Genomic DNA, 11,854 nt, shown 5'->3' with positions numbered 1-11,854 from the left:
AGAGAGTCTCATGGTGAAGATTAAATGAGTCCATGCGTACAAAGTAACACATACACTGCCTGCCACACACTCAATGTCCAGTAAATTTGACCTATTTTGATAGGTCAAGCTGGGCCAGAAGACGGAATTTCGAAGACTGGTAAGTTCCAGAGGGCTGCAAGGCACTTAGAAGTCCCTCATCCCAGCAGGGGGAATCTGGGTATCCTTGTCAAGGCAAAGACAGGGTCGGGCAGATGCTAAACCTAGTTCCCAGCCCTGCTTTGATGAGGTGCTGTTTGAAAAGCCCAGGTGGCACCCCATGGCTTCAGGTCAGAATCATTCTCCCCTGGTTCCTGACTGGTCTTTTGGACCCATATCTTTTCTACCGCCCACAGTGTAATGGGAGGGCCGAGCTTGGGGGAGGCTATGGGCTTGGATGAGGTGATATGGTGACTCTTTCAAGCCTGTGAAGTTGGGTGGAAGTTTTGAAGGTTACGAGCTTAAAGTAGCTGAAAAGTGCCCAAGAGAGCCCTGAATCCTCTCCTGTGCCTCTTCTGTGACCCTGGAACCTGGTGATGGTCAGTGACTTGACCACCCAAGCCAAAGGCAAGGCCAGAAGCCAGTCCCCGGTTCTGATCCCAGTCTCCTGGGATTATAGAATCAAAAAGGCCCCTGGGCTGTGTACTGTCAAAACTTTCTGGTTTTTTTGTTTTTGTTTTTTTTAATGTTTATTTATTTGAGAGAGAGAAAGAGAGTGAGCAGGGGAGGGGCAGAGAGAGAGGCAGAGAGAGAATCCCAAGCAGGCTCTGCACTGTCAGCAAGGAGCCCGACATGGGGCTCGAACCCACGAACCATGAGATCATGACCTGAGCCAAAACTGAGTCAGACACTTAACCAGCTGAGCCACCCAGGCGCTCCCAAACTTTCTGTTTTTAGAGATGATAACGCTAAGGCTCAGTGATGTTGGAAGATGCTGCTTACTGGTCCTACTTCCTAGCTCCACTGAATCTAAGCTGACTTCTTGTTAATTAAGTTGTATTGGGAAAGGTGGCAACTGATTAGAGAATAAATAAGTTCCTAAGAATGGGCCTGGTGCATAAAGGACATTTTCCCACTTAACACCTTTAGGTAGGAGAAAAAAGGTTCATTCTGGTAGCTATTACTCAGACTGAACACAGGGGGTCTCCACTGCCATGTCTGGGCCTACAAATAGCTGTTTTCTGGTCTTCCTTGAAAACCTTACTACACCTCTCACAAAACTGTTAGGATCTAGTCTTTAAGTCTGGCAGGGATAGAAGAGGTAGGGGTGCCTGGGTGGCGCAGTCGGTTAAGCGTCCGACTTCAGCCAGGTCACGATCTCGCGGTCCGTGAGTTCGAGCCCCGCGTCGGGCTCTGTGCTGATGGCTCAGAGCCTGGAGCCAGTTTCCGATTCTGTGTCTCCCTCTCTCTCTGCCCCTCCCCCGTTCATGCTCTGTCTCTCTCTGTCCCAAAAATAAATAAACGTTGAAAAAAAAAAAAAAAGAAGAGGTTACTTATTGCTCTGGGAGCTTCATGTTACCAGAAATGCAGCTCTGAGTTAACATTCAGACTTTTCCTTTTGCCTGAAAGTATATAGGTTTAACGCCAGAGGACTATCTAGGCAAATGTTCAATAGTTATTAAATGGGAGCAATGGAAAATGTGGAACACTCCTAATCCACCACATTCCAAGGAAAACGATTTCTTGTGTTGGGGGGCTCAGGTAAGCAGATACCACGCTGCCATGACCTGAGAAAGATGACACCATTTATTTGAGGGGTGGGGGGCACAGTGAGCAAAGGGCAGAGAGAGAGAGAAGCAGGGCTCACCTGAAGCAGGGCTTATGTTTACCCAAAGCAGGGCTCGAGCTCACAAATTGTGAGATCATGACCTGAGCTGAAGTCAGATGCTTACCCGACTGAGCCACCCAGGTGCTTAAATGACACCATGGAACATAGGATTCAGAGAGGAGAGAAAGGAGTATTGAACAAGTGTTCTGTTCAGTCATTCCTTAATAGGGGGAGCTCATCAGTGCCGGTTTGCTCAGAAAGCTAAAAGAAGGAAGGAGGTTCTTTTCCTTAAAACATTCCAAGTCTTTAGCAGAGCCGACAAGACTTGCCCCACCTGGAACCAAGATCTTCTGGAGTGCTCTGCTCCCCATATGCCAACCACTCACCTGTCCTCTCCCATCCTGGTCACCTGGCTGACTCCAGTCCAAGTCTCCCAATCCCTTTCAGCCTTCAGATTCAACGCCCCTTCCTTTAGGCCCCTTCTAAGTAGATTCCCCCTTATTCTCCATCGCTGGTCCCTGGTTTTATCCACCATGGAACTCCTCCTAGTTTCCAATTATGCTTTATTACTGCTTTTGCTGGGGTACTCGTTTCCTGCTGGTTACTTCTCACAACAAAATATGAGTTGTGCACCTCCATTTACATATCACCTCCGTATCACCTCCATTTACAGCTCCTCTACTGGCCTCAAGGGAGACAACAGTCCTAGTGAGATCTTTGTTTTTGCCTCCGACAAAGGTTCACAAACTTTGGTATCAACAAAAACAGTTAAATTTTCTTAAGCACTTACTACGTATAGGCACCATGTAAATAATTTTTAGGTGTTATTAAATTTTTTTTTTAATCTTTATTTTTGAGAGAGACGGAGAGAGTGTGAGCGGGGGAGGGGCAGAGAGAGAGGGAGACACAGAATCGCAAGCAGGGTCCAGGCTCTGAGCCATCAGCACAGAGCCCGATGCGGGGCCCCAACCCGCAAACCGTGAGATCATGACTTGAGCGGAAGTCAGACACTTATCCAACTGAGCCACCCAGGCGCCCCTTAGGTATTATTGTTGTGGTTAATTCTCACTACAAAACTTTGCATGTTAATAGTATCTCCATTTATAGGTGAGGAAAAGGCACAGAGAAGTTAGGTAATCAGTTCAAGGTTGCAGAGTTAAGAAGTGGTGAGGTTACTTATTAAATCAAAGCCCTGTAGTAGAATCTATGCTTGCACCTATCTCATTAGAAGCCCTTGAAGAGATCTTCTAGATCAGCATTTCTCTGGGCAGGGCTGGGCGTGCCTATCTTTAGCATGCTCCTTGGCGATTCTGTGCTCACCCAAGTTTGAGGCCCCCCGGCTCTAGTGAGAGGGGTCTAGAATTCTAACAGCTCCCATGGTCTCGGCAGGACTTTTGTCTAATCAGTGGGACCCCAACCCGTGTCGAAGGTGGTGACTGTAAACGTCAGGCTGGAGGCAGAAGTGTGAACACTGTGTGCAGGACAGAGAAGCCTCTTCAGCCTCTTTTTTTTTTTTTAATGTTTTATTTATTTATTTATTTATTTATTTATTTATTTATTTATTTTTAATGTTTATTTATTCTTGAGAGCGAGAGAGACAGAGCGTGAGTGGGGGAGGGGCAGAGAGAGGGAGACACAGAATCCGAAGCAGGCTCCAGGCTCTGAGCTGTTAGCACAGAGCCTGACGCGGGGCTTGAACCCACAAACTGCGGGATCGTGACCTGCGCCGAAGTCGGACGCTCAGCCGACTGAGCCACCCAGGCGCCCCTTCCCTCTTCAGACTCTTACAAATGTTGCAAGGTTTGGCCAGAATAAATGCAGCCCAGTAAGTTGGGAATGCAGAGGATGAAAATAAAGGAAAATTTGATAAAGTCTAGCTAAAGACTTTAGCTAGGTCTGGGTGCTAGGGTGCTGGGTGCTGAAAGACAACCGTAGTGGAAAGACCATGGACTTCAGGGTCCAGATCGCCCATCTGAGTTCCAGCTTTGCACCTTACAAGGGGGGTGACCTTCACAAGCTTAACCCTTCTGAGCCTCGGTTTCCTCATCTATACAAGAGGGATAATGACTTGTACACAACATCGGCAGCAACCTCAGTATTTTCTAAAATGTGTTTCCTCTCAACCAGAGAGGAAACAAGTGAGAGGAAAAGAATGTGGATTAAGAAAATAAAGAGGCGGGGAGTGGGGCGCCTGGGTGGCTCAGTCAGTTAAGTGTCCAACTCTTGACTTCGGCTCAGGTCATGATCTCACAGTGTGTGGGTTCGAACCCCACATCAGGCTCTGCGCTGACAGCACGGAGCCTGCTTGGGATTCTCTCTCTCTCTGCCCCTCCCCCACTCTCTCTCTCTCTTAAAATAAATAAATGAACATTTAAAAAAAAATTAAAAAGAAAAGAACGAGAGGATAGACCTGCACAGAAAACCTCCACTGCTGAGTGAATTCCTGCCAATTGTTTGCAATTCTAGACCAAAAGGGCAGAATGTTTTGCTTTAAAGATAAGATTAACAGCTACTATCTATTACCCATTAACACTGCTTTTAGAATACTGACCCATACTAGAGAAGAGCCAGTATGAAGCTGGACATTTATGATGGCAAAGTATTTGTTAAGGACAGAAATAAGAAGGAAATAAAGTTCTTGAGCTCTTTCAGCAGCAGAAGAGGAAGTATTGTCTCACACAGGACTCTGAATGTAGGAGGCAGCTTGCTGTCATTTTCTCAGGTGACAATTTCTGCACCCGTGTGCATTCACATGATTCCCCCTACGGAGCCTTGGGACCATCTGGTCACCCATGCCCCCTGCTTGTGTGTGCAGATCACCGTTCTGCACCATTCACTTCTTTCTCGAGTTTCGTGTGCCTCCCCTGGCCTGTGGCATGCTGGGGCCATCAAGCTACCTTGCCTTCCCGCTCAGCTCTCTCCCTTGCTTTGAAACATGGGAGTCACGTTTTAACACGCTTTGGAAAAAGTATTTAGGTCCGTGAGTATGCAAGGTTGCTTTCTAAAAAAAATTTTTTTGATATTTATTTTTGAGAGAGAGTGAGACAGAGTGCTCGCAGGGGAGGGACAGAGAGAGAAGGAGACGCAGAATCTGAAACAGGCTCCAGGCTCTGAGCTGCTGGCATAGAGCCTGACGTGAGGCTCGAACTCGGGAATGGCGAGATCATGACCTGAGCCCAAGTCAGACGCTCAACTGACTGAGCCACCCAGGCGCCCCAAGCTGCTTTTGTAATAACGTTAACACAAATGAAAATTTACTGCTAATAGTGAGAAGAGCTGTAATTATTCAGTAGTGACTTTTCAATCCTGGCAGCATCTTTAGGAAGCATAAGAATTATCATTTCCATTTTACCGGTGAGGAAACTGAGGCACAATGAGGTTAAGCATCTTGCCCAAAGTCACGTGGCTTGTAGGAGGAGGAACCAGACCGGCACTCAGGACTTTTGATCGTAACTCCTCTCCTCCTATAAGTCAGTCCCAGCACTCAGGCAGGTCTGCGGCCACGTTTCCATGGGCAGGGGTGAACTCTGAAACTTTGCCTGTCCCAACTCACTTGAGGGCTAGGTTCTCTATCTGTTCTCCATCGCCCTTCCTGCTCCCTGCCCCAAATTTTGAATCACCAGCCTAGAGGTTTAGTTCCCTTTCCCAACATATACATTTATCTAGGGACTCTGTACTTATGCTCAGTCTATGCATGGTCACAGGATTGCATGGGGAGTTTACAACTAACAGCTATAGAACCAAAGACTGCTGTTCATCAGGGGCACCAGGGCTAACAGTTCTCTGGTTGACGTTGAAATTTAAGTATCTCCCAGGGAGGGGCACCTGGGTGGCTCAGTCGGTTGAGTACCTGACTTCAGGTCAGGTCATGATCTCATAGTTTGTGAGTTTGAGCCCCGTGTCGGGCTCTGTGCTGACAGCTCAGAGCCTGGAGCCTGCTTTGGATTCGGTGCCTCCCTCTCTCTTTGCCCCTCCCCTGCTCATGCTCTGTCTCTCTAAATAAATTAATAAATTATAAATTAATATCAACCAGGGAGTTCAGCATATTCTGTAGGAGTCCAGAGGCTGGGAACATAGGACACCAGTGTGGCCTCAAGTTTCGGACCAACCTGAAGGCCTCTCGAATACGAGGGTATCTCCTCCTACCCAGCTATAAATCAGGCCCCCTCAATGTCACATCTATGCCTTGGGTAATTCATCAGTGTCAGCACTGGATATGCTGAACAGCCGGGGGTGTGGCCATCGTTTGATTGTTTGAATCTTCAGAATTCCAAAGTAGGGTGGATATGAGTAGGGAGGAAATGGTGGCAAAAACCAGACAAACGTGGAATGCACCAGCCAGGAATGATGCCAACCCTTTTCCACCAGGACCCAGAGTGGGGAAGGCGAGCCTAAGAACCCGGACTGATCAAATCAAAGGCTAGCCCTCATGTGAACGTCTCGGTTCTTTCGGAGGTACCTGGTCTCACCCGCGCGCTGACGTAGTCTGCGTTTTTCATGGTGATTGTAACTGCCAGCCAGTATCAGGGTTCAGCTGGATTCCATTTTCTTTCGGGTGTAGCAACGATAACCATCAGCCTGCCTTGTTGAAGTATCTCATATTTGACAACTCAAAAGAGAAACCCAGGAACTGCCCCATCCGACCCATTTTAGTTCAGTTGGCCCTTAACCAGATAACCATTATGATTGGAGAGAAAGACTTTGTTGGCTTCCTAACATACGTCGTCTGATATCTTCAGTAAGTCTTGTGTATTCCCAAAGACTACGGCTCAGAAGGCAAGAGCATTTTGCATAATCACACACACGAGATGCATGCTTCACACTCGTTTTCTAAAGAAAATCTGGCGTCTACAGTGTGAGGAAGTAACACTTGAATAGTATGCACTGGCATATACATCATCTGGATAGATGATTACAACTCTAAGGCAGAGACGCAGGTCACTGCAGAGACATTCGTCTCGTTCTGGAATAACGTCACATATGGAGCGAGGTGTTGACGGGTCTGTATGAATCCTTCAGCGTGTCCAGAAAAGATGATAGGGAAGACCACTCTTGGTACTATGTATGTAGTGATGCTTTTAAAGCCAATTTGTGGTCTCTGGAGATAATGGATATAATCTACTTATGGATGGACCAAAAAGGCTTGGCACTCCAGAGCTTTCCCCAAAAGAGCGCGGGACCTACTCAAGGTATCTGCCAAGAAGAACACGGAGGAGTGACGATAAACTTGCAGCATTTGACTTGGTGGCTTTCCTACCCTCTCAAGGCTCTGTCCCGACCCTGCCACATCTCTGGGTCTGGGGTTCGCACCCCTCTTTCCATAAATCCCCACTGCACGAAAACCATGCCGGAAATACGTTCATGTGGAGATGGAAACAATTTGACAGTTCCCATACTGCCTTTCCTGGTGATTCAGCAAGTGATAAAGCCCCTAACGTAAAGGAACTGCATCCTTGTGGAGTTTCTGCCTTAACAGCAACGTGTGGGCGTGTCTGTGCGCGTGCACACGTGTCCACGTGCGCGTCTGTGAATCAAGTGACACGCACACTCCGAATTTCTTGGCCAGATTACTAGCTTCTTCTCAAATCTCCAGAAGTACATTTAAAGTCCCGCCTGATTGAGCATGTTTGAACAGTTCCTTCGGACATCGTGCCCTTATGCCCTGCGGCCAAACACCTTCTCAGGTTAATCTCCTTCAAGCGCAGCTATGTTCCACCCACACGCTAACCCTTTCCGCTACACTTCCCGCCCCCAACATCCTCACCCTGCCGGAAAAAAACCCAATAGCTCCTCACTGTGTCTAAAAGTAAAACAAGTTTTAACCGACAGGCACCGGTGCCCTTCAAAACTTGGTCCAAACCTCCATCAGCAGCTTTAAAACACCCACTATCCTAACTCATGCCACTTCTCAGCCACCCTGGGGACTGAGTGTGAACACTGACCCTGGGTGGGCCAATGCTGAGAGCACTGGAGGGTGAGGGGGATTTAGCAAAGGCAGAAGGACACGGCCAAGGAAGTAAGAGAGCAGAGCCAATGGTGTCCCGGAGGCCAAGTAAACAGCGTCCGGGAGGGGGTCATGAACAGTTTGATTCCACGTTGCTAATGGATGGACCTGAGTGAAGATCAGAGCTACCCCAGTGGGTTGGACACTCTGAGCTCACTGGCGATCTGGATCAAAGCCGCTAATGGAAGTCAGTTCAAAAGAATGTGGGATGAGCAGATATGAAGACAGAGTAGGGGTGAACTGTTTGAGGCATGACTGCACAGAGGAGCAGAGACACAGGTGGAGGCTAGCAGGGCATGTGGGGCCAAAGGAAATTTGGGCTTATTTTCAAAAGATGGAGTATATTACCGCATGTTTAAACATCGCATGGGAGCGCGTCCGTGGAAAGGGGGGATGTGTGACACAGAAGAGGGTGGCCGTTGCAGAACCGGATCCTTGCTCTGTTGGGTGGGGGGGTGGGGACCTCGTGTCCCAGTGGACGTCCCCCGGGGGCCAGCCAGCCAGGTAGTCACAGAGGGATGAGCAGGTGGCGGAGGTGGGGGCAGGCGGGAAGCCTGGGACATTGGGTGTTTGAAGGATGAGGAAGTTCTCTTTTGATTGCTTCCATTTTCTCAGCACAGTAGGAGGCTGAGAGGGAGGCAGGAGGAGAAGGTGGAAAACATTCCTTCAGGAAAGGGCAGCCAGGTGACAGGGGAGCCTTCTCTGGACCCCAAAGGCCTATTTACATTTGTGAGCAAGAATCTGAGGTGAGACCAGCCAGCCAAGTTGCGAGTTTTCTCCAGGTAAATTCAGCTGGAACTTTGCTTACACTGAAATTTATTCTTTATTCAAGAGTTACACTGGGTATTTATTATTGCCAGGAGTGCCTATCAGTGTAAATTGATACAATCTCTCTTGATGTATGTATATATACATCCTGTGTGTGTGTGTGTGTGTATGTATGTGTGTATGTATATATATATATATATATATATATATATATATATATATATCTCCAGAGAGAGAGAGAGAGAGATTGAGAGTCCTGAAAAAAGGTTTACTCTTTCAACCAGTAGTTTGAATTTTATGGATTTATCCGGATGTGACCAGAAGCTTGGACCAAATTTGTATGTGCAAGATTTTCATTGTGATATAAAAACTAGAAACAATGTCAGTATTTAGTTGTAAGGACTTAGATTCCGAATATCAGTATGTGTCAGTTATAAGGAAATAGAATATAACTAGTCCAAGAATGGACTCTTTATATGTCCTCTAAGTATCGTTGAAAAAGATTAGAAATTGGTTTTGAGAAATTCTCACAAAATAACACGAAGTAAAAAAAAACCACCATCCTGGTAGGAGTCACAATATCATCTCTCACCTGAAATATTGCAAAGGCTCTTAAACAAGCCTCCCTGCGTCCTCTCTTGTCTGCCTCCAGTGCTGTTCTCTACACCATCACTGTAGCAAATGGGACTATTCATAAACATCTATTATTTTATTTTATTTTATTTTATTTTATTTTATTTTATTTTATTTTATTTTATTTTATTTTACTTTTGAGAGAGAGCGTGCACATGCATATGCATATGGGAGGGATAGGGGAAGGCAGAGAAAGAATCTCAAGCAGCTCCACACCTAACACAGAGCCCGATGCGGGGCTCCCTCTTAAGACCATGAGATCGTGACCTCAGCCGAAATCAAGAGTCAGATGCTTAACCGACTGAGCCAGTCAGGTGCCCCCAAAACATCTTTAAAAGGCAATCTGGACAGTTCTCTGCTTGTAAGCCTTAAATGGTTTCTCGTTTCTTGGTCTCATATTCTGAGCCCCTTAAAGTGACCTCCAGGGCTCTATGTGATCTGCCCCTCCCCACACTCAAGCTTTCTTGCTCCAATATCATCCAGCTTCACCTGCTCCAGGCCCCTTGGCCAGCCACATGCTATCCTATCTGCTTCAATTGCACTCCTAACCTACCTCCAGGCTTCGGCCTGCTTAACTCCCATTCGGTCTTTAGGTCACACCTTACACTTCCTGGCCTCAGGAAAACCTTTATACCCCTAATCACCTTAATTACCCAAAACCCTGATAATCCAAACTAGCTCAGATAACTATAAAACCCAAGGTCAGTTTCAGGCTTGATTCAGGTCAGAAAAAGTCACCAGCACCTGATTATCTCCCTACCTCTAGGCCCCATTTCCTTAGCGTTGCCTTCATGGAGAAGCTCAACCTTCATGGTGGCAAGATGGCTGCAGCTGGTCCGGCCTCCTCATTCACCTTCAAACCCAGTAGGAAAAGCTAATATACTGCTCCGAGAGGATTCCAAACAGTGTCCCAGAATTCAGTCTCATTGGCTTGGGTTACTTGACTCCAGGTATTTGCTTATATTAAAACTAAACATTGTCACCGTGACAATGCAATGCTCTGATTGGCTAGGACTAGGTCATGTGTCACCTCTAGGGCTACCAGCTCGTGTGTGTGGGAGTACAGAAGCAGAGGCATGGATCCAGAAGAGGCAAACAATATACGTCCGACGGGAATTTTTTTTACTACGAGTTTGCATAGCACCTTATCCTTTCCTTTCACAGGATTTGTGATAACTGTATATTTACTTATGGTATTATTTGTTCAGTATTTGTCTTTACTATGACCCTCTGCACTTGCTTTGAGAGGGACTATGTCCCCTGTTCTAACTCTTTTATGCCTGGGAGCCAGCATAGTTCTTGGCACAGAGCAAATGCTCAATTAACATTTGTTTAATAACAATGTTATTAAACAACCCCCCAAACAGCAGACTGTAAAACAGTATATATGCTAGGATTCCATTTTTTGTTTTAGCAACTACGCCTTTCCCCTCCTCTGTCTCTACAGATTGCAAACCTGAAATACACCAGATATAATAGGAGTTATTTCTTGATACAAGAATGGGATTTTAAAACAACGCTTTTCTTGATTTCCCTAATCTACAATGAACCTACATTATTTTTAGCTGAAAATTTTCCTGAAAATATTCTTTAGAAATACGTTGGGTAAGGTTCTTCCTCTTGGAATAAAAAATGTCCTGTTTTGACAAGAAAAGGGATTTTCCAAAGAACATAAGGCCTTAAACCAACTGTTTCCCCATGACAAGGTGAATTCCTGTACACTGCAGAAGGGATTATTGGAGAAGTTGATTACTTAGGACATTAATAGGAGGGCACTGGGGACCAACAGGGCCAGGCTCCAATCAAGTTTGTGTGCTGCAGTGGAATTATTACATAAGATGGCTTTGAAGTTGGCCTCTCTTTTATTGCTTCCTTTACTTTTTAACCTTGTAGCTTGACCACTCCCAGTTTCTGGAAAGTTAGTATTTTGGCTTACGGACTATCATGGTTTTACTTTTATTTTCATGTCCCTAATTTCTCCTCCTCCCCCACCTCCCTGGTTGGTGGTGGCTTTTACTGCTTTCTCTCCATCTTCTGTCACCCTGTAGTTCCGGAGCGATCCGAGAAGTGAAACTCATAAATCGAGTCGATCTCTTGCCAGGGCATTGTGTTGTGAATAAACGTACACGTACAGAATTGCGTTCGCCTGCTCTCAACCTCATCCGAAGCACGTTAGCACACTGTGCACGCTGGTCTCTTTCTATAACAGTAAATTTCGAATCTAAAGACCCCATCCGGATTGCAGCAGGGGGCCTCTTTCTCCAGTGGACTGTCTTGAGCTACAGGCCTCTGGGTCGTCCTTGGGGTCAGTCTCATTGTTGGCAGACCTGATGTGGAGTTCAAAAGGGAGCAAAGATGGGATAGAGAAGCAAGACCCCAAAACACAAGTTATTCCTCAGGGGCGCCTGGATGGCTCAGTTGGTTGAGCGTCTGACTCTTGGCTTCGGCCCAGGTCGTGATCTCACGGTTCATGGGTTCCAGCCCCACGTAGGGTCTGTGATGGCAGCGCAGAGCCTGCTTGGGGTTCTCTCTCCCCCTCTTTCCGTCGCTTCCCCACTCGCACTCACTTTCTTTCTTTTTCTCAAAATAAATAAGTCAGCCTGAAAAGATGTAAGTTATTCCTCTGAGACACGTGGGCGTTCTGAATAAACATCGCTTACCAC

The sequence above is a fragment of the Acinonyx jubatus genome, chromosome C1 (genome assembly GCF_027475565.1).
Source record: "Acinonyx jubatus isolate Ajub_Pintada_27869175 chromosome C1, VMU_Ajub_asm_v1.0, whole genome shotgun sequence".
In the NCBI taxonomy this organism is placed as follows: domain Eukaryota; kingdom Metazoa; phylum Chordata; class Mammalia; order Carnivora; family Felidae; genus Acinonyx; species Acinonyx jubatus.
Note: the sequence above shows the minus strand (reverse complement) of the source record.